The sequence below is a fragment of the Sorex fumeus genome, unplaced genomic scaffold (assembly GCF_029834395.1).
Source record: "Sorex fumeus unplaced genomic scaffold, SorFum_2.1 ptg000037l, whole genome shotgun sequence".
Lineage (NCBI taxonomy): Eukaryota > Metazoa > Chordata > Mammalia > Eulipotyphla > Soricidae > Sorex > Sorex fumeus.
The window spans coordinates 50,910,164-50,934,359 of record NW_026606094.1 but is presented as its reverse complement, the minus strand read 5'-3'; the positions used below and the strand labels follow the sequence as shown (position 1 = coordinate 50,934,359).

General features: G+C 34.7%; 1 pseudogene; it reads left to right on the top strand.

Annotated features, from left to right (window-relative positions):
• Nucleotides 1–6,699: 6,699 nt before the first annotated feature.
• LOC130027935 (uncharacterized) lies at nucleotides 6,700–6,778 on the top strand (annotated as a pseudogene).
• The last annotated feature ends 17,418 nt before the right edge of the window (nucleotides 6,779–24,196 follow it).

Genomic DNA, 24,196 nt, shown 5'->3' with positions numbered 1-24,196 from the left:
TCCGCTGTGCTATCACTCCATATGGAACAATAAATCCCCAAGAATAACTAAGACAATCCTTGGGAAAAGAAGATGGAGGCATTACCTTCTCCAACTTCAAACTACTACAAAGTGATAGTGGTTAAAATAACATGGTATTGGAACAAAAATAGACCTGCAGACCAATGAATGGAGTTGAATATCCTGATACAGACCCGCAAATATGTGACCATTTAATCTTTAATAAGAGAGCAGATTCAATTTATTAAGTTTTCTTAAAGATGTTCATTTTGGTGATTGGGAAGAGGAAGTATAGATAAGTCACAAAGAAAGCAAGTGGTTTTGCCAAGGGAAACTTCAGGGGACCAGAGGTGGTATACTCTTTAAATTTTTGATCCGCAAGTACATATTTCTTCTTTTCTAAAGACAAAAAAAAAGTTTTGAACATGAAATCTAAATTAAGTGATGGATTTCCTGAAAGTCTCTAACTCAAAAAACAGTTAAAAATATGTATCTGTCATTTTGCTGGTTCCTGTCTGTCCTTCAATAAAATTGTAAGTAAACTTGAACCACAGCTTTTGGCATGGACTTGAGACAATAATTTTATTACTAATTTCATCTTCCTATACTTATATTTTGTTGTTTATGTTTGGGGACCATACTCATAAGTGCCCAGAGCTTACTTCTTGTTCTGGACTCAGGGATAACTCCTGGCAAGCTCTGAAGATCATATGGAGTGCCAGGGATCAAACCCAGGTTGATAGGGTACTATTGCTTCAGTGCCAAAGATTATTATTTCCTATTTGATAAAATCAGAGCAATATACTGTAATTTGATTAGGGATATACCACCTCGATTTTAATAAGATTAACATTTTGCAAAAGTGGGTTAAAAGCAAGGAACCAAACTGCTTAGGAATGGAGTACAGAAGAATTTCATTTTTGTAGAATTTGAAAACAATTTACCTATTTGAGAGAACGCAGAAGATATTGAATGAGTAAGGTTGAAAGTTAATAAATGCCAAAATCAATTCTAACTTGGCATCTCTGGGTTCATTGTGAATCAGAATTAATGCTTTGTATGTCACCTGAAAGAACCAACAGTTGGCTTTCAATTTCAGTGTGCCTAGATAGAAACTTGAAGTTGATGAGGCGGGCATTGAAGAAAAGAGGCCACAGTAAGCTGAAGAGATTTGAATGTTCAGTGATTCAAGCAGGACACAGTTTTACCTGTCAGATCCAAATGTGATTTTGTGTTTTCAGCAAGATAAAATGATAGTAGAAAACTAATAACCAATCACTAACTGGCTTAGAAGAACCAAAATAATTCTTTGAGTGGTATACTTTATTTCAGTTCTTTGACAAAAAGATACCTACAAGCTTGGCCTGGAGTGATAGCACAGCGGTAGGGTGTTTGCCTTGCTTGTAGCCAACCCGGCCCAGCTGAGTTCGATTCCTCCGCTTCTCTCTGAGAGCCCAGCAAGCTACCAAGAGTATCTCTTCTGCATGACAATGCCTGGCAAGCTACCCATGAGGTATTCAATATGCCAAACACAGTAACAACAAGTCTCACATGGAGACGTTACTGGGCCCACTTGAGCAAGTCAATGAACAATGGGAGGACAGTGACCTACAAGCTTAAAAGGTAATACCAGCTGACATTCTTATTAATAAGACAAGCAAGAATTCAAGTAATTGAAAAAATCAGAAATATTACTAATTTTGTATTCTATATTTTTCTGGGATCAAAGACATATGATTGACTGTGAACCATTGGAGGAGTGTGAAAAATATCTATACTTTAGGAATTAAATGCTGTTCTTCATTTGGAATTCTGTTGTTAATTTAAAAAAAATATCCAATTGAAACTTTTTGACGAATCTTGAGGAAAAATATATCTTTAGTAAAAAGGAAAGAAATAAATAACAAAAAGCTGTTAAATATAAACCTCTATTTTGCTTAAGGTCCTGTAAAAAGAATGAAACAACACATATCCAAGAATATGAAGATATATGACATATAAATCACAAATCTCAACAATAAAAAGATCTAATAAAAAACAGGAAATAAACTAGCATTAATGTCAAAAGCAAAAGCGTTTTTGGAAGTGTTTAGAGAATTTCTTTTAAAAACTAAGCACAAAATTGTCATATAACTCAGGCACTGCACTTCTCTACTTTCCCTAGACCTTTATCCTAGAGTAAATGTTAGTTGCACACACACAGATAAACACAAATATAACATATTTACATCAGTTTATTTATACAGCAAATAACTGGAATCAGTCAGGTAATGAATGAACAATTGAGCAAACTATTTAATAACCATACCATAAAACATCATTCAAAGACTTTTTAAACAAAAAAAATTATAGATATACATATCAACTTAGATGAGTCAGAAAATTACAGTGAGTAAATTTTTTAAATAACTACATTTTGAAATTATGATACAGACAGAATGTTTGCATTTAAAAAATTAATACGTTGACCAAAAAAAGGAAAAGGGGGAAGAAAAAAATGAGAAGTAATGGGTGAACAAACATCAAGGTTTCAATTTTATTGGTGATATGAGTGAGTGGTACAGTCATCTATCCAGAGCACAGATTCAACAAAACTAACTGCACATGAGATCTAAGCTTTTAAATTATAAAGGGCTGAAGAGGGGCTAAGGTTCTTGCTTTGCCATGCATTCCTTTGATTCAGTACTGTATTTGTCCCCAGTGAAGAAGTGATCCCTGAGCACAGAGTCAGGAATAAGTCCTGCGAACAACCACGTATAGTCAAAACTCCTTGATTTGGAGCTTCCCAAACTCCAAGTTGTAAGCAAATAAATATCTGTTGTTTAAGTCCTTTAGATCATTGTATTTTATAAGGGTAGCAAAACAGACTAAGACACGATGCAATTCATTTATGCAACATTTCAAAAATATAAAATTATGGATTAGCAGGGAATGAGAACTAGTTAGAGGCAATACAAAAGTGGGTACATCCATAAAATGACAATAAAGGTTGTTGTAGTAAGGAAATGCTTTGGGAATTAATATCATTAATGTCAGTATACCGGTTATATATTATTGTTTTTCAAAATGCATTATTGAAGTAAATTAAATGAATGTTTTAGCATTTCTTACCTATTCATGTAAATCTACTACAGTAGTGAAAAAAATTTTAAGTTCAATTTTAGCTGGTTATTGGACTGGAGACATTGTACAGAATTTAGTGTGCGTGCATTACATGCATCTGACCATTGTTCAGCTCTTGGCACAGCAGAATCGCCTGAATATTACCAGGTTTAGGAGTCCCACAGCGCTGCAAGGAGGTTCATGTGATCCTGACACCATAAGCCCAAGCTTTGGATCTTCACCTTAAACCATTGTGTTCATTTGGTCAAAATCACTCCTGAGCACCATTTGGGGGACCAAAATAAAACAGAACTGTTTAATAAATCTCAAGGGGATTGAAAGACAAGCTGAGGGTTAGGGAGTGAAGGAGAGGCAATACTACTAGCAAGCTGTAATAGATTTAGCAAGAAACAAAAGGCATGTATGAAGTCAGGACCAAATTTAGGGTTGCTTAGAGATATTATGAGAGACAAAGTTCTTTTTTCTTTTAACTTACTGAAAAGAGTGGGATTTTGAAGCAATTTGGTTCAGAGAAATTCCCTCAAATAAAGAATATTCACCATTTTAAAGATGTATTTCTTTTAGAATAATCCATCAAAAATATAAAATGAAAATTTGCTCTAAAATCAATGATTTTACTAATACTGTGATCTCTTTAGTAAAGTATTACATATAACACATACCTTGTGATTTGTGTTAGCCAAAGTGGCTATGAGAAAGGTGTTCCTTTGTCTTAGACGATTGAAAGCTGTATATTATTATTATGATAAACAAAATTATTTGATTCTATACATCAGAATTGAAAGCATTTTCTCTGACAACATAAATAAGTAAATAATCAGACTGCAAATTACATGGTTCTCTTTGCAGATATTATCACTTGTCAAAAGGTAGAAAGAAGACAGCGACTGAATTCTTTGCTGTTCTGTTTACTCTTTTATACTTTTACCAAGTAAATTTCCATTAAATCTAGGTCTTATGGGATGATTTCACAGCAGGAACACCCAGAAACAGACTTTAGAAAGGAAAGAATTGTCTTCTTCAAGTGTAAAGGAATCTATAAATTTATCGATTTTCTCGTCTTCCCCTTCAAATCCTTTGAAATATGATCAAAAAAGTGTCTCCATTTTATACACCACAATTTCCTTTTAATAGCTTTTTCTCCACAACAGAGCCAGAGCTCTGCCTTCCTAACTAAAGAGGAAAAAGCTGTCTCAGAGGAAAAAATAACAACTGAGCTAAACCAACCCTAAACCACCATTAAATGTGTGAACATTTGAAAGGTCAGAGAAAAAGCTGTCTGGTGCCTACACTTTTTGGTTTTGCTACTCCTTCTGGTGGAGACTCACTGGGTACAGATGTTGATGACATAGCTGATCTTTTTAACTCTTCCCTAAGGCATCAGCCACCTACCCCCACTCCCCTATTTAATTTCTGTTTGCTCGATTTACTTCCCTGTTTTTCATCCCTGATACACCCATGACATTCCATTGCCATACAATCCTAGTAGCCAGAAGTACATATTTTTTTTCAGTTTTAAACTATGTTTTCTTTTCTTTTTTTCATTTATCAGTTTCTGATATTCAAATCTCACTGACAAAAACTCTGGCCAAAAGATGTTAACTAATTTAGCATAATAAGCCTTACAGATATGAGAAATTTGCTCTCTAACTAAAGCGTTTTTGAAATTATTTTTAGACAGGTCTGACAGATAGAAATAGCTGTTTTATATTTAGGTGAAAATATGTGCCTGAAACTTCTAATTCTAGTCTTTGGGGCTATTCAAGATAAGTTAATCCCTCTCTTATTTGACAGCTTGCATAATATTTGAAGACAGTAAACATATCCACCATATATTTTCTTTTTTTCATGTATATCCCAAGTTATCTTGTTCCATTTTATTTAGAAATGACCTTAAAGTGATTTTAAGTCTTATTGCATGTTGAATTTTACCTGCTTGATAAGTAACTCTTAGACTACATTTTTGTAAAAGAATTATTTCCTTTTAAATTTGACTTTCAGGAGTCAACTTAAATGTAAATATATACACATAGTGATTTTCAGAAGTGCCTACCTAAATCACATACCATTATAACTATCAAAATAAGCATATCCTTTGATAAATGTAGTATGATGAGTAATTCTGGACTCAAATCTTCACTCTCTCCTCTCCAAGTAACTCACCCTCTCATTACCTTAATTGCTTCATTTCAAGTTCATGTTTCAAAGTTTACATATAGATTAAATGTGTTAATGCATACAAAGGAATTTAAACAGTATATGCCAGATAATATTTTTAAATGTTCGCTATCGTCACCATTATCCCTGATATATTATTAAGAGATGGATAAGATGGAACATTTACCACATCAAGTCATCACTAATCTCTTGTAAAATGATCTAAGCTCTGATTTGATTTTTGATACTTAAATAGCATAGTAACACAAAAAATCTATGAGAATTCATCAACATGGGCTAAGGGTAAGCACAGAGGATTATTTAAGAACTTGATCTTGCAGCAGCTGTTAAACAAGCAAAATCAGTCTTGGACAGAACGATGCCATTATGTTTTTTAAGTGTGGGATCTAGTTCTACAGTATGTGCCTGTATCATTAATGAGCCTGTCTAGTTGAAGTGGACGCAAATTGTTAAACAGATGTGAATCTTTGTGAGCAATCCAATTATGAACACTTCAGACTTTGCTATTGCAGGATTTCTAGGTAGATCCTGGTGTGTGTGTATAGTTGTTCTTGGTTGAAAAGAGCTAGCAATAGGAGGAAATTGAATTTCACCTCCCCAACTATCTAAAAGCAGAACATCCTTACTCAGATTGCCTTGATAGAATATATTTTAATTTGAGGACACTATTTCTATTCACCTATTTGAGGGAGAAGGATAAGATCATTCCCAGACTTAAGAATAAACTATCACATTGAATGAAAGATATTAGGCCAGTAATAACGCCTAATGCCTAATGGTGTGCTTCCAGAGTATTTCAGATTTTAACTACAGAAGATATCTTTGTTTAAATAAGTTTAACTTTATTTTTATGGTTCTTATAAATGAAAATAGGATGATGTGAACAAAAAGAAAGTATTTGAAACCAAATGAAACTGACTTTAAGTTCTGGATCTTAGACTCAAACTATTTAACTTTTCTTGTTAGGACCATCATTAATTCCAAGCAGAAGATTGAAGTGACATTACTTCTCTAAGCAGGAGATGAAAGTTCTCTGATTTATCAGAGGTGTAGAAGGAAAAATAGAAATTATCTTTGGTTATACATTTACGCAGGCAAAAAGTGTATATATAACTGACATTGTAATCAGAATAATAGATTCTAGAATGAGACCTACTTTGCTATGGGTCTTTACATATCTTGGATCCTGGTAAAAGTTGTAGAGACCAGAGAGATGGTACAGGGCTTAAAGAACTTGCCTTGCACTCTGATAAATTTGGTTCAATCCCCATCATAGCCTGTGGTCTCCTGAATACCACTAAAAGTGAACTTTGAGCACAGAGCCAGGAGTTAGTTACAGTCCCAACAAACAAAACGAACAAAAAGATTGTACTACTGCCCTGTTCCTTAGTCTATAGCATCTCTTCTCAGCCTTTTGGCTAAGATCAAGTGTAGTATATAGCAAGATGTCTTCAATATATCCTTTGATACAATCTCTCTCTTCCACAAATGTTGCTGTTAAAAGTGTGATGCTCTAGCAGGTTAGGTTCTGTGTAATATAATTCTGAGGAGCATGGCATTATCCTTTTAACAATTTTACTTAGAGAAAACTGGTATGAACTCATAGATTCATTTCTTGTTCAATGATAAAGGAAACTCCCCAGATTTGAGCAATAACTTTTCAGATGCACATTACTAAATTCTCACCATAATATGAGCCTTGACTCTTACATTATCCAGCCACGCGCCTTTAAATAAGTGTAGGCTTAATTACAGAGTAAGCAGAACTTTAATACAGAGAATTTTACTTAGCAGCAAAAGTAGAGGAAAAAATGCCATCACAACCTGAACAGTACCTGCTACAGCAGAGAGTCTGCATTCATTCATAAATGAAAAAATGCAAAGCAGATCTTCCCATCCTACTTCTGTTCTCAGCTTTGCCTGATACTGCAGAGTATTCTGAGGAGGAGGAGGAGAGAAGTTTTGTTAGTGAGATCATCATATCACAAATCACTGTTTTTTACAGATGAGGTAAACCTATCCTTCATCATCCTGCTAGCTATTTTTCCCAGCTTCAGTTCCTCACACATGGTATTATTAGGAATGACATCTTGGCACAGAAAGTGCCAATTCTCTAGTGCTGTAATGACATTTCTAGAATTTCTAGGAAATTGTTTTATGAAGTTATGTGTTCATGGGTCAAGAAAGTGACTACAGAATAAAAGAGATAAACTCACAAAATGATATTTTATTACACAAAGAGAAATCATCATAACTAAGAACCTGAAACTGAAGTTGATAACATTTTCTATTTATTTTTCAGGAGGCTAGTATTAGCTGGGAAAGAAGTTTCAGTTTAATTCCCTGTATTTTGAAAAATAAAATAATTCTATTTATAAAAAGCTGCAGTTATACAGTATTAAATAAATTCAAAATAACTGACTTGTGTAGCAGTACCCTGATATGCCATGGAAATATTAATATAAGGATCATATGCCATAAATTTTAAAAGACAAATTTACAACTATAATTTAAATATATATTCTACACTTTCCCTATTTTGACTAGTTATCTATAAAATAATTTATTAATCATTTTTCTATAAAACTTTAGAATAGTTGCAGATGAACTTAAGCAAGCAAACCTGACCTTTACATTTCAGAAACTGAAACTCTCAAGTACAATCTACAAAATAATCACCACAGTTTCTTATTGTGAAAAGTATGTTTGAGTTCACATGTGCAGTGTGTGTGTCTGTAATGTACTCCTCCATAGTCCAATAACATGTAATCTAATGACATAAATTTGATTAATGTTAACTTTTAAACTAATGATATATCAATTCAAATGAATAATAATGCTTACCTATTGATGAGAATTTAAAAGTTAAATCCTAAAAATGAATTCTCAATTATGATTAGAAATGTATAATATACTGAATTCTTTAATACAATGGAAATATCTTCTCATAATGCAGTAGCAATCCTAAATTACATGGACACCTGTACTTTGCTCATATTTTTATTTCTTTCATGTCAGTGAAGAAGAACAGCAAGCAAGATACATAATGATATTGTGGATTCATAGTGAAAAGAGAAGAACTCTAAAGACAGTAGGATTTCCACTTACATACATTCTTAGAGACTAATAAATATTAAATCAAACACTTTCCTTTTCCCAGGGTATGTATCTGTTATAGCATCAATGAAATATTTGAGATTCATTCACATGAGCAGGAACAAGAACAATGTACCAACTTAAGTCTATTGTGAAGATATAATTCGTATTACACAAGAAGAAATGAATAAAAGAGCCATAAACATTTGACAAATAAAATTTTTGGAGCTCAAAAGCATCTAAAGTGTCTCATTGAATGAGACAATTTATAAATTTATAAAATAATTACAAATTTATGTTTCATAAATTTTAGTCTCCTCTAACCCTTTACCAATCCTCCACTCCAGAGAACTGATATAGCTGTCATATATGAACTAAGCTATGGCATATACTTGGGCTTCTCAAACTTTTAACACTCAAGATTCTTTATCCCCTGAAAAATGCAAACGAATTCATTTCACACATATTGGTGCTACTAGTATTTTTTATTATTTTTATTTCTTATCTAGATAGTTCTCGTGTCATGTTTTAATTTAATTTTTAATATGATATAGTACTAATATCATATGGCCTTTTAAAATAATTATTATACATTTAACAATTTCAGTGTTGACACTAGATCTAGATCATATATTTTTAACTGTCTTATGTGAGTTCAAAGAGTGTGAGTGCACAGAATGCGTGCATTTTGTGGACAAGGACAGACAGATGACCCGAGGAAGGAATGAGGAAGGAAGAAACATGGCCCTAGGCTGGTTGGTAGTCAGGGACCATTTATTTCTCCCTCCTCTTTTTCTCTTACACGTAGTTATATAGAAATCATGAAGGTTGGGGGTACACATAGGTTGGGTTGAACATTACCATAACAATAAACAGATGTAAAGCCACTCCTTCAGGGAAAGTTCCAGATTAACTTGAGGACAAAATCTCATCCTCATTGAGGGTTCAGCACTCTAGATTACTAGGAGATCCACTCAAGGGTAGGATCCCATTTGAGGGTGTATTGCTTTTCATTTTTGTAGCTAGTAATTAATTTTAAAAAATCATATTGAATACTAATATTTTAGGTCATTTTGTATGAAACAGAGTAAGAGATATATTAAGCTTAAAAAATGGCTCTTTCTGGGAATATCACATTGTATATCCCAGACTACAGTCCTCAAGCCAGGTTATTCTTTCCTCATCAGAGCATGGTCTTCATTCAGTTGCCTCTTTTTGGGTCATGACAGAGTTTGTCTATGACAGTGCTCTTAACGTATTATAAGTTTTATGGTGCTTGGTCTGTCCCTTTTTCTTTTTCTTTTTTTTTTCTTTTTTTTTTTCCCCTTATTGTATTTTATTTTTTTTTTAAAGTTGTAGATTTACAATTTTTTGTGTTTTGGTTTCAATTATACAATGATCAGATACCCATCCCTCCACCAGTGCCCATTTTCCACCACCATGGATAATATCCCTCCCACCCCCATCCCCCCATCCCCCCTGTCTCTGTGGCAGGGCAATCCCCTGTGTTCTCTCTCTCCTTTTGGGTGTTGTGGTCTGCAAAAGAGGCATTGAGTGGCAAACATGTTCAGTCCATAGTCTACTTTCGACATGCATCTCCCCTCCTGGGAGGATCCTCCAAACATCCTTTATTTGGTGCTCCCTTCTCTATCTGAACTGCCCTTTCCTCTAGGATACCCGGCTGGCCTCTAAGTTATGGAGTAATCCTCCAGGTGCTGATCTCAGCTATTCTTGGGTATTAATCTCATACTTTGTTACTTTATATCCCCTAGATGAATGCAATCTTTCTATGTCTATCCCTCTCTTTCTGACTCATTTCGCTTAGCATGATACTTTCCATATTGTACCACTTGTGTGTAAATTTCATGGGTCTGTCCCTTTTTAATGCAAAGGTAGCTTACTTCTTGTCCTGGGTGCTTCCAAGTCCCTTACCAGTACCTTCCTTTAGGGGTGATAGGGAGTAAGGGCAACTGAGGCTTACTTAAGGCAAGTAAATATAGTGTATGCCTGGAATAAATATTATTTGAAGTCAATCAATTTCCATCTTACAAAAGCAGCATCAACTGTCTTCCTATGTCTATACAAAAAGGACATTACTAAACCAAGCAAAAGCCATAAAGGAAAGAAAAAAGCAATATAGAATTAGGATGTGCCTGATGGAGTTGGTGTGCTACAGGAGCACTATAGTGGGAGACCTGAGGGAGGATCAAGGACAAACCAATGTTATGCAGCACTATATATTTCATCATATGAATACATTATTTATTTTTCTATTGTTTTTTAAGTTGGTATTCTTCCCTCATTTTCACCAACACTTAGTATGCTAAACCTTTCCTTTCCTTAAAAGTATGCTTTATGGGATTCTCTTTAACTGAATTTAACCTCAAGAATTTCAGTTTTCTTCTTAATGATTTTTCTTAGTTTTTATTCTTGATTGAACTGTACTTTTGAAGCATGAAAATAAATTGTGGCAATGTTTGACATTTTGTGTGGAGGGAGGTAGTCATGGTAATTGGGCCATATTCAGCAATGCTCAGGGGCTACTTTCTGTCCTGTGCTTGGCGGTCCTTCCTGGTAGAGATGGTGATCAAACAGCAACTTTCTGCCCTGGACAGTGCCAGGAATCAAACCTATGGTAGTCAGATGCAAGGCAAATGTTTCACACTGGCACAATTGCCTAATACTAATATCAGTGGTTTGACAGTACCACTTTTCAAGTCCTTGAAGTTCATATTTTTATATACTCCAAAAGATGAGCCTATTTTCCCTACTGTCCCTGGTGTTAGACCCAACAACTGCCAGCAGAAGGGTAAAGTTACCTTGGTGGCTTAGACGAAAGTGGAAAAGAGAGGTGGCAGCATCTATAAGGAAATCAACTGCTTCTCTCTCTACCCACATGTGTCCCCCAGAGGTGCTGAGGGAAAATTGGGCCTAATGAGTGTCTGCTTCTCACTGGGATAAAAGCATTGAACTTCTGGTGGTCCATTCATGAGTTTCTGTTGAAGCCTTGTCCCTGAATGCCTATGATTCTTCTGTAAGGGAACCATCTGAGCTTGTGCCTGGGGAAGTTTGCATCCCAATGATTTTCCAGCTCCCGCAATGGGTCTTTTGTGTCAAAGGCATCCTTGTACTTGCCTTGCAGCAAGCATTTCAGATGATGTTTTTCCAACATACACTACTGTACTGTAGGATAACACTGTTTTGTCCTTCCTACATAGCCTCAGGTAGTTTAGGTTTATTGAGTTGCTCCCATCACAGTGCTCCCATTCCTCTGTGTTTATTTGTAACTTCTTTCTTTGTGTTCTGTTGACTTGTAAATATTGTTTTTTTCTTCTCCTTAAGTCCTTTGCATAGTATATTCAGAGCAATGTCCTTTTTGTATGGACACAAGAAGACAGCACATGCTATGCTTTTGTACCCTGGGAGTTTATTGACTCTCAATGATATTTTCCTCCTGGGCATCTTTCTCTCTACCTAAGCCTCAGCTGCCCTTACTTCCTAGCACCCCCAAAAGCATGGTCCCGATGAGGGACTGGATGGAACCAGGGCAAGTGGTAAGCTGTGTGCTACCCCAACATTGAAATGGGCCTGGCAAAAGTGCCATAATGCTTAACTATAAATTAAGAGCTTGGTCATGGATAAATGCTGTCATGATCCAAAAAGTAATAACAAGATTCGGACCCTGCTAGGGCTAGGAAAGATTAATCTGAAGTAATAACAACATCTGAACCCTGCTAGGGCTAGGAAAGATTAATCTGGCCTGAGCTCAGGAAAGGAGAAAAACACTTTAAGAGGTATTTTGCCCTTGGGCAGTCAGGAAGGGTTTTGGAATAACCCCTAGGTGGTATTTCAGCCCTTGAAGCTTCCTGAAAGTCAGGAAGGGCTTTCTTATGTTGATTTTGCTACCAGACTGGGTGCAGTGTAGGCCCAGAGTGCTGGGGAGTTGGAGAGACAAGAGAGCTGGAGAAAGATGAGAGAGAACAGGGCTGCAAGATGCAAAGAGACTTACAAGGGCGACAGAGGGAGAAGAATATAGAAAAAGAATACAGGAGCAGGCCTGTGGAGAGAGAGAGCCCAGGCTGTGAGTTGGAGCATGGAGAGATGAGCGGGAGAGACAGGAGGAGATGGGAATGAGGAGCAGTGTGAGACCAGAATGGGAGGCTCAGAGAGACTGGGGCAGGCACATGGGGAGAATGGAATAAATGGCATCTGACCAACCAACCGGCTTAACCCTCATTTCCTCTTCTGTCTGCCCCATGGCCTGGGCTGCCCCAAGCTGGGAGTGCGGCCCAGGCACACCTCAAACCCAGGCGGCAAGGGGAAGAGCCGTCAGGGCCTCCCCATGGCCACCCCCGGAGATTTTATACACACTACTACCTGGGGACCCCTATTTTCTTGCCAGCAACATGACCTTCAGAGCATTCTGGGGTGAGTACAATCAACATGAACAGAAATGAAAAAGCACAGAGCTATACTGAAAAGGTTAATGTGTTGTTGCCTTTAGGATAGATCATGGTTTCAGATGGGAAAACAAAGTGCATTTCAAAAGGTTATAATGAGATAAAGATGATCAACTCAACATTATTTTTTATTAAGAAATTCTTATTTCTTAATCTGTGGAATCTCAACATATTCTAAGATGTCTACATATTTCTTGGGAACTTTTTAAAATTTTCTACTGAGTGTTTTGTTTTTTCATGTCTCAATCAGTACTATAGTGCATTTTCTTGAGATGTGTACTTTCATGTTTTCATGTCTAGTGCTGGGATGTGTGTAGGGGCTCTCTCCGCCCTTGGAGAAGCCTGGGCTCCCTTTTGAGTAGGTTACTCTCTCACTTTCTCTCTTTCCTTTCCTTCAAAACCTCCAAATAAAAACTGTGTAATTTTACTGATCCTTTACTCCTGAAATTCCTTTCAGCGAGACAAGAACCCAGTAACCCTGGGTCCCCAGTGGCAGAGGCAGATGGGGAGAAAGTGACCATCTTTCTCCTCCCTGCTTTACATAAGTTGCCCGTGGGGCTCACCGACATGAATAGGATTTAGGATATTCTTGGTAATAATATAAAAACTTTCAAATAGATTGAAAACTAATAAATTTACAAGTTGAGAGTTATTATTTTGAGTATTCAAATATAAATATCTTGCATATTTTTGTTTTATACATACCTTGAAAATTATTACTGGGTATCATATTAATATTATGGTCACAATAAACAGAACTTATATTTTCTCATTGGAAATGCTGGTGGTGAGAAGTATCTTTGCAACGATTTCTTCTTTTTCAGATACTTTAAACTTTCTATGTGGACGTTATTATGCTCATTAAAATAAGCAATCTTACTACCTTCTCTCTCATTTTCAGTGTAATTGCTTTTGCATGGAAAGAATTATGATCTGCTTCTATCAAAAGGCTTTAAAAATCTGAATTAATTTGCTATAAACACACTATTATTCTATTCTAAGTTAATCTATTGTTAATAAATTTTATTAAATCTTCTTTTTGTTTTCCTGTTGGGAAACATTCAGCAGTGCTCAAGGCTTACTCCTGGGTCTGTGATCAGGGGTCATTGTTGGGGCTTAGAGATCAAACCTGGGCTGACCACATGAAAAGCAAACGTCCTAACCACTACTATCCTTACTATCTCTCCTAGTCCTACTATCTCTCTGCCCCAAGAAATGTTCTGTTTATTACCAAATACATAGTTGTGCATGTGTATTTTACATAGTTTACAAATACCTAAATATATATAGTCTAAATTTATATAGATTATTTATATGAATATAAATATTTATATTTTGTGCTTAGACATTACTTATGGCTATAATGTCAAAAATTAGTGTCTAAAATAGTATATTTTTTAATCATGGGGTCAGGGATACTGCTCATTGGTAGAGCACTTGCCTTGCTTCGTATGAGTAAGGCCCTGAGTTCAGCTTCTAGAACTACTGAAAACAAGTATGTAACTGTTTTTCTAGTGATTCTGTTTTTAACAATTTGGGCTACACTAGTATCACATGGATGACTTTTTTGCTAAGGTCTTTAGGTCAATAAGCTGCAGTTAGCTGATTGCCCTAAAGACCATCAAGTATAAATGGTCAAGAAGGACCTAATTTCCATTTCTGGCTGCTGATAGCATCAGCTAGCAGCAATATATCTGGGTCCTTGTTTATATGTGGTCTGTCATTTCAGAAGAATCAAGCAGCACTTAGTTGTATGGTTGACCTCTGGAGAACAAAGAGCCAAGAGGGGGATTACAAGTCTTGCACCCTAGATTTAGAATAATTCCAAGCTTGATTCAATTGCATCAACCCAAATCAAGTTACGATTGGTCCACAGTTGGAAGCCTGCCTCAGGTGCTGGAGGGAGGAGGCAGTTAGGATAGAGAAAGAACTATATGGTAATGATATTTGGAAATATTCACTCTGGATAAGAACTGCTTGCTAAAAGTAGCTAAGGATACAAACACACAACCTCTTATTATCTAGATTGTAAATTATAATGCTCAAAAGGTGTGTGTGTGTGTGTGTGTGTGTGTGTGTGTGAGAGAGAGAGAGAGAGAGAGAGAGAGAGAGACAGAGAGACAGAGAGACAGAGACAGAGAAAGAGGGAAGGGGAGGGGAGAGGAGGGGAAAGAGGCTTTGATTTTTAAGAGAAGGATTTGTGTTCTGTCCATTCATTTCCCATAAAGAGTGAATGGTTTCCAAACACAACAGACTCCAGGGCTATTGAAAGCATTATAGTTTGGAAGGAATATGCAAATCTGTGAAAGGAAAAGCCTTTGTACAGTTCTTAGCTAAGTGGTCTCTCATTGCGTACATGCTGTGTGTCAAGTCTAATTCACTTTGTACATATTATTACATAATCCGTTTTCTCATTCCATGGATGTGTTTAAGACTATTATGGATCATAGTGAACTGCTCAAATTAGGTTTACAATGCAATGTAAGAAAAATGACAGTTTGCAGTCCAAGTACAGAGATACTTTCTTAAAAAAATCTGATGATTTAGGGGCAGAAATTGCAATGATTATGTGTAGTTTAATGTCTTGGTTATTTTAAACTATAGTGTGCAAACATTTTGCTGCCTGAAGAATGGAAAATCATAATAAATTCATATTTATTTCATCCTACTGTTGAAAAAAATTTTCTTTAAATTCTCTCTCCCCAATTATTGCTTTTAAAAACAATGAGACAAGGGGAAAAGGAAGCTTAGATAGAGAAGGGAGCACCAAATAAAGGGTGTTGGGAAGATCTGCCCAGGATGGAAGATGCATGCTGAAAGTAGACTATAGACCGAACGTGATTGCCACTCAGTTCCCCTTTTTCAAACCACAGCACCACAAAGAAGAGAGAGAACAAAAAGGAATGCCCTGTCACAAAGGCAGGGTGGGATTGGGGGGATGAGGGGTGGGAGGGATACTGGGATCAGTGGAGGTGGAGAATGGGCACTGGTGGAAGGATGGGTACTCGATCATTGTATAACTGAAACCTAAGCACAAAAATTTGTAAGTCTACAACTGTACCTCATGGTGTTCCGCTAATAAAAATTAAAAATAAATAAATAAAATTAAAAATTAAAAAATGAGACAACTAATTGATCTAGTATTATTTTTACTTTTTACATGCCCAGTAAATCATTAATAGTATTCGATATGCCAGACACAGTAACAACAAAGTCTCCAATGGAGACGTTACTGGGCCCGCTCGAGCAAATCGACGATCAACGGGAGGGCCTTTACCTTACCTTACCTTAATATCCAAGAGGTAGAGAAAAGAAATATGAAGAATAAAAGTGCATACTGCTTAAGCTGAGAATATTTCTTAAATAATCAAAGACCAAGTTCATCACTATCATGCAATTTAAAGTTCATCACTCTCATCATTTTAAAGTATGGAAGAAAAAATACACTATCACGCAATTTAAAGTATGCATATTATGTATTATTTGTTATTTATATACATATTATTCATTTTTTTAATTTAAAGTATGCATATTGTGTATTTGTTTCTTGTAATTGAATCCTACATAACAAATCATTCCAAAATGTTCTGGTTTACTTAAAGTCTAAGCAATATTTAGTTTCCTTACAAGTCTGCAATTTGGGCAGCCTGAGTGATTCTTAGTGTTAACTGTAGAACTTTAAACAGGATCAAGAGACATGCCTGACCCTGCAGCTAGTGCTGAGAAGACTCAACTAGTTGGGAGCCTTAGCAGCAGGGGTCAGGCATATCTCTTGATCCCTTCGTATTCTCCAATTGTGGTCTCTCTCACAGAGGATTCCTGTTTTTTTAGATATGTTCATTCAGCTCCCCAGACCTCTCACCCAAGAGAGAAATTTAAGGTACAAGCTCAATCTTTCTTTTATGACATAGCCTTAAAATTATGTAGTGTTACTTCTACCACAATCTACTTATCAAAATTGTCACAAAGCCCCACCCAGTTTCAAAAGAGTAAACCATTCACTCTACTTCTTTTGTGGTTTGAGGATGTAGGTTGTGTAACTCTGGAAATGTTATTGGTCAGATATTTTTTTAATTCACTCTCTTACCTCAAATTAGTAACTAATTTTACCCTGTGACCGTTCTGCCTTCTGTAGTTCTAACTCTTAAGTATTTATTGCTAACATGGAAGTTAAATAAATACAAACACCAGGTACTTACTTTCTTAAGTTTTACATATTCAGAAGATCTAGAAAGAAGTTAATGAATGCCTTGTTCAAACAAACTACCTGATTTTCTTATTAAAATTAAAAATCTACTGTATTTTTTAAAACCAAACTTTGAAAACATAAAAGATTAGTCTATATGGTGATTAATTCAATCTGCTTGATTTTAAACAAGATAGAGATCAGAAGTCATACAGGGTAAATTTAATAAGAACTGGGCAGTACAGCAGATTTTACCTTACACCCTAGCTTTTGTTTATGCCTGATTCAGCTAAAACTCAGATTCATTTTTCCTTTTTCTTCCAAAGCATGAGTAGTAGGAAGTGGAGGAGATGGATTAAAAGTTAAAATGGAAAATGAAAACGCCCCAGGATAGCTCTGGGAGGTCTTTGAAGTTCATGGATAAGGTACTTATGAGACTACAGATTTAAGCTATTTGTAATGAAAGGGATGGTTTTCATTTCAAAAGTTTAGCTAAATTCTTGCCTTTAGAAAAAACTCTTTTCCAGAACTAGCACCATGGTGTAAAATTCTTACACTTTTTGGTTATTATTTGCAGTCTTCACTAGAATTGAAAATGAGGGTTTTTAGTACTTTAGGACTCTATAGAAAGAGGTTTCATAATTAGTATTATTATGTCAGGAACCCAACTTGATAAATGATAAATAGTTATTAAAGTATGCAGTATCTACATATTGTTGTTATTGTTGCTTTGCGTATTCAGAGCTTATTTCTGGCTATTTTTTCAGAGGATCCAAATGGATTACCCACACATAAGGCAAGTACCTTACCCTCTGTATATCTCTCCACTCTATCCTCATACACTTTACAATAATATATATGTGTGTGTGTGTATGTGTGTGTGTGCGTGCGCATAGGGAAATGTTAAGTAGTTAAAATGTATATCTTTAGTAACTGGCAGAAATCCTAGAATATTTTTGTTTTGTTTTATTCATTGTTGTTGTTTTTTGGGAGATACCTGACATTGCTCAGGGCTTGCTGCTGGCTTTGGACTCAGGAATCATTCTAGGCAAGCTTGAGGAACCATATGAAGTGCTGAGAATTGAACTGGGTCAGTCACATGCAAAGCAAGTGCCCTATCCACTGTATTATCATTCTGTTGCTGGAAGTTCCAGAATTGTATAGTAAAATGATAATTGATACTCGAATCTACTTTTCGGTTGTTCTGTGCCATTTAGTACATGACTTAATTATACTTAGTTCCCCACCTACAAGTTAATGATGCTGCATTAGTTTGTGTAAGAAAAAAATAGAATATTAAAGGAAAAACAGGGTGTTACATTGAAAACAAACAAACACTGTCCTCCCGTTGTTCATTGATTTGCTTGAGCGGGCCCAGTAACGTCTCCATTTTGAGACTTCTTGTTACTGTGTTTGGTATATCGAATACGTCACGGGTAGCTTGCCAGGCTTTGCCATGCGGGCGAGATACTCTTGGTAGCTTGCCAGTCTCTCAGAGAGGGACAGAGGAATCGAACTCGGCTCGGCCAGGCTGGCTGCATGCAAGGCAAAAGCCCTACCGCTGTGCTATCGTGTGCAAATAAGGATAGGATTACATGGCTACCTATTTAATACTGGATATATTTCTTCTCCCAGTCTGTTTTTATTTGCACCTTGATAAAGAGAATTGCAATTTTCTAAACCACCCAGTCTAGATCACAGGAGTAAGACTGTCCCTTCCTTCCTTAGGTGCTCTCTGATTTCACTACCTTTTTCGAATATTTTTATTATTGTCAGACCTAAATTTTCATCCTTCTGGTGAGGCCAAAATCAATCTACTCTGCATAACTTAATTATGAAACTTCCCTTCAAAGAAATAGGCCATGACATTCCTGTAATATTAGCTAAATGGATATCCTGGTCAATTTTAAATGACTTCCCTTGGAATTTCTTTTGTAATATGTTCATTGATTTAAGGTAAAAAATAACTTACAATATTTCTAAAATGATAATATAACTGATAATTTAATGTGAGAGGAAGAAGTAATAAACCTTTATTGTTAACAACTTACCACACTATTAAGAAATCTTAAAAATAAAATTAATATAATTAGGTAGTCTATACTATATTTTCTCACCATAGTATAACAAAATCAGATACTAATTTAAAGTAGGAATAAAGACTCAACTATGTACAGTTTTAAAAAAAGAGTACCATAAACAATAATAAACATAAAAAAGACCTAAAATAAAGCATATAACCTCATAGAGATATAATTGAAATTTAAAATATTTTTAAGTAATATTGAATAAAAATGTCTTTATTTACATGAATTAATTCTATCAAATCAATCATGAACTTGGTACCTCAAATATAAAATGCTACTAGGTAAAATTAAATCTGATAAATTATGAATAACTTATTAAATTAGAAACTGTGGAAGGAAAATAATCACAACATGATTGTTTTTATAATCAACAAAGAATATTAAGTGCAATTGTACTCTAATTAAACTTGAAGGTATCTGTGAAATCAATGTCCTTGATGTAAAATTAAATGAAAATTAATCTAAAGTAGACATTAAAAGTACAAAAATATTAACGAATTGAGAAAATTATTTGAACACTTTGTATATTTTTTAAAAAGAATGGATTGTTTTATATTTCATGATTTCTTTTGACGATAGTAACATATTATTAATGGCAAACCCTATTCTAAGGAATAAATTTGGACTATCTTCTCTGATAGGTGTATGCATACTACCACAAAATTTGTCCTGAAAGCAAGTAATTGAAAACCCACACTGCCATTTGAACATCAACAGTAAGTTTTAGAATTTTCCACATGGTCCAGACTTTGCTGCCAACAGACAATATTTTCTTTTTTTTCCTAGTTACCTATGATGCAATATATATTTCAAGAATACAATGACTTGAATCTTTAGAAGTCTGCCGGGATCTAAAATAATTTTACATCACCAAACAAAACTAATATTTAAATCATTCACACCATCTCTGTAATAGTTTCTGAACATTAAAGTATGCAACAATTATACGTGAAAAAAAAGATAATTAGAAACTTGTACTGGTGTTTTTTTTCACTCATTTACTTACTTATTGTAACTTGAATATTTGCCAAAACAAAGCATGAAAAATTTCTGGTGACTGTTATTTAATAGCCTGAGTAGGAAAATGAGGTTTGAGCACTTTCAGTTAAACTCTTGGTTTAAAAAAACAAATATCTTCTTAATAAAAAAGGATAATTATCAATGCTCTGAAAATTTATTTGGGTTCTAAAAATCCAATTTTTAGTGAACAGAATTCCCAGGGAATTTCAGAATCCCAGATAATTGTCCAAGACCTGGTTTATACTGACATCATTGAGCATCAAAGACAAAAGATGCTATGTACAAAAGGTTTTATTTAATGCATTTATTAATGGGTCAATGAACTTGAAATCAGACTATAAGACTATAAACTTTATGTTGTTCTGACTGACTTACCCTTAGACTGCATGATTTTATCAATTAGGTCTAATATATCAGACCTCAGATACATTAGTTCTAATATATCAGAACTATGCACCTCACTGTACAAATTAGATGTATGTGGAAGTTACTAAGCTCAATTTCAACAGAATTCCATAAGTAGCTCTCAGAAGGCCATGGAGAAGTTTACATATAAAGAAAGCACAATCATTCATTCATTCATTCATTCATTTATCTGGTTTGTGTCCACACCTTGCAGGGCTTACATCTAGCTCTGTTCTGACGGATTATTCCTGGAGGGAAAGTACCAGTATTTAAAGTTGACTTTTAACATAAGTTAACTTTTCTCTTTAGTAAAGGTGAAAGGTGGCAGAGTAACAGGGTTCACAAGTCTGAAGTCTGAGGGCTATCCTACATATTTATTTCACATGATAGAGCAGCCATATTTTCCAGGTTTTGACATTCTTGTAAAACTAAAAAAAAAAAATAAAAACAGCAATATATATACTATACCACTAAATCATATTTATTTTTATTAAATTATGCAATTATGAGTGAGTGTGTGTGTATGAGAGAGAGAGTGTGTATGTGTGTGTGTATGTGTGTATGTGTGTGTGTATGAGAGAGAGAGAGAGAGAGAGAGAGAGAGAGAGAGAGAGAGAGAAAGTGGTTTTTAGACAACATCCACTTATGTTCTGGGCTTACTCCTTGCTCTCTTACTCAGGGACCTGTCTTCGTGGGCTGAGGAGACCATATGGAGTGCCAGCAACCAAACTTGGGTCAGACTGCATATAAGGCAAATTGTATACCCCTTGTACTATCACAGAGAGAGAACAGCCTCAATCATGAACTTATCAATCATCAAAACTGTTAAATGTAAAAAAAAATATTATAGTGTACTCCTTATAAAAGTACTAATAAACAAACAGAAAACAGTGCAACAATAACACTTGGAAAAATATCTGTAGAAAACAATGACACACACTCAGATAACTACTTACTATTGATAAGTATGCATCAAGTTGAAATTCCAATAGAAATTGCTAACAGTGCAATACATAGATTTTTTTAATTCACATAAACAGACAATTTACTTAATACACATTATGTGAAATTCACAAATGTTTGCTAACTCAGTGTTAAATATAAGATCTCCAAAATTAACTATGATGTGTTTGTCAAAATTTCAATACCAGAAACTTTGTCTCTCAAATCACTTCATTATCATATCATAAGTGCATTTTTATCATATTCTATCATATTTTGACTTTTAAATCCAAATGCTGATACTAAACAGATTTTTTTATTATATAAATCATGATCATAACCTAAATCCCATCTATTTTTAAAAATTTTCAGACACTACTGGATTATAAAATACAAAAAATTTTGTCATTTTATCTCTCTTAACCTTTAGAGATACTCGAGGAACTAGTCTATGTTTGCGAAACCATCTAATTGCTAATCTATAATCCTTTTAATATGTTCTGCTTTTTGTATTGATCTATTGCCAACTGACCTAACAATGCCCATAGCTATATTAATCCTATTATTCACATTCTATTACAGAGTATCAGTGAAACTCTTTAATGAATCCTGAAAAGCTTGCTTGCCAGACACCAATATCAAGTATAATTACACATGTATCATTCTTTTTCTTAATTATAAAGCTTCTGATTGAATTAATTGTTTTCCGTGGGGCTCAGCATTTTTCTTCTCTATAGCTACCTATGAATTGACTCAAGGTTTTGAAAAAAAAAAGGGTTTCCTAAATGCCATTACCATATATATTGTTTTGAACCTTCTCAATGACAAATAAATTCACAAGACAAAATGTTGTAATATATTTATAGATTAAATCCTGTTATAAGGTAAATAAAGTATATGTGGCATGGTAAAATTAAGTAGGATTTATCAAGAGTAGATAAAATATTCTAGAGCAAGTTCTGCATTTTGAGTTCCTGATATATTCATAGTACCATTAATCCCCTAATAGGATGGATAAATCTGTCTTGGATGATAAGCCTACTTGTTAAGGGAGGTACATTCTCTATTGAATTAATCACTCTATATGAAAGCAGAAAGTATCATCAGTCTGAGAAACTATGATACCCTATCATCAATTTTAGTCTGATGAGTTCCTAAAACGAAAAAAAAATTAACTCTAGTAAAATATATTAACAGTGGGGTTTCTTTTGTTTTCCAAAAAAAGATATATATAAAAAAGACTTTATCATAGGAAAAAAACTATATTTTCTAACATAAAAAGCAATATTTTTGATGATGCTGTTTTATTTTAGTAGTTGAAAGTTTATGGTTGTTAAATGTTAAATGTTTATGCTGAGAACTAGAAATTTTAGTTAATTAGGATTTTGGAATCTTGAGGATTAAAATATAAAAGGACAATGCAAGAGTTAGACAGTAACATGCACTGTAGCACTGTAGCACTGTAGCACTGTCCTCCCATTGTTCATCTATTTGCTTGAGCAGACCCAGTAACATCTGCATTGTGAGACTTGTTGTTACTGTGTTTGGCATATCGAATACATCACAGGTAACTTCGCCATGTGGGCAAGATACTCTTGGTAGCTTGCCGGGCTTATATATATTGGATTCATTCCGTATATTGGGAGACAAATATATGCATACATGTGTGATGTTACTGAGTGTTAATGAGCTTCCCTCCAGAAACTATAGCATTTAGAGAAAGCTCTAGAATGTAATCTTTAATGCTCTATACTGTATACTCAGTCTCCCTTTGCCAACTCATAAAAGTATCATGAATTATATTTAATGACCAGATTTTCTTACCTGAAACTGACTTCATTTTTTTTCTAACTCATGATTATCATAAATACCACCATTTTGTGTATGGCATTTATGTGATGAGTGTAAGAATAGGGAGATGCCAAAATACGGTATCACGATTGATTAAAGGTGCATATTCATACATATACTTAAGGATAAATATGATATACTAAAGAACAAATATTCTCAAATATTTCACAGGAGATATTAAAAATAGGGTTGATTATCTGAAATTCCACTTTGATTAAGCATTACATATTTTATTTGCTAAATATGGCTACTCTAGAGAAGTTGCCATGTTTAGAAGTTGCCATAAAAGCTTATGGAAAATAATGGAGGAAACAATCTCTGTCAATACCAAGGTACTTAAAAAAATCTCTGGATATTTCTCTACTGGCTCAACAATAGAAGTTCTCAGAAGATGGGACTATGTATTTCTTATTAAAATCAAAATCATCAGTGTTTCATCGTCACTTTGTTGGACATTTTCTCTTTCTGTGTTTGAGTTTATTCTTTGATTTTAACTTTGAAATGGTACTATTTAACTCGGCCTTCTGAAACATGATTTTAAAGAAAAACTTTGTGTGTATATATATTTATATATGTAAATATGTGCAGAGTAATATTGAATTAAATGAGACGTTTTTCTTTGCAGGTACAATTTTCAAAGCAGCAAGAAAGAGATTTTACACAGCAACATGAAGCATTTAGAATTGAAACTCAACCCAACTAAATAGATTCACACTTCAGTTGTGACCTTCATGGCCCCCTAAATGCATTTTAAACAGTAGGTTGCTTTTATTTTTTTAGCGTAAGCTGCATGTAATCATAAAGTAGATGGCAAATGTATACACTGAGCCAGTTACGTAGAAAAATGC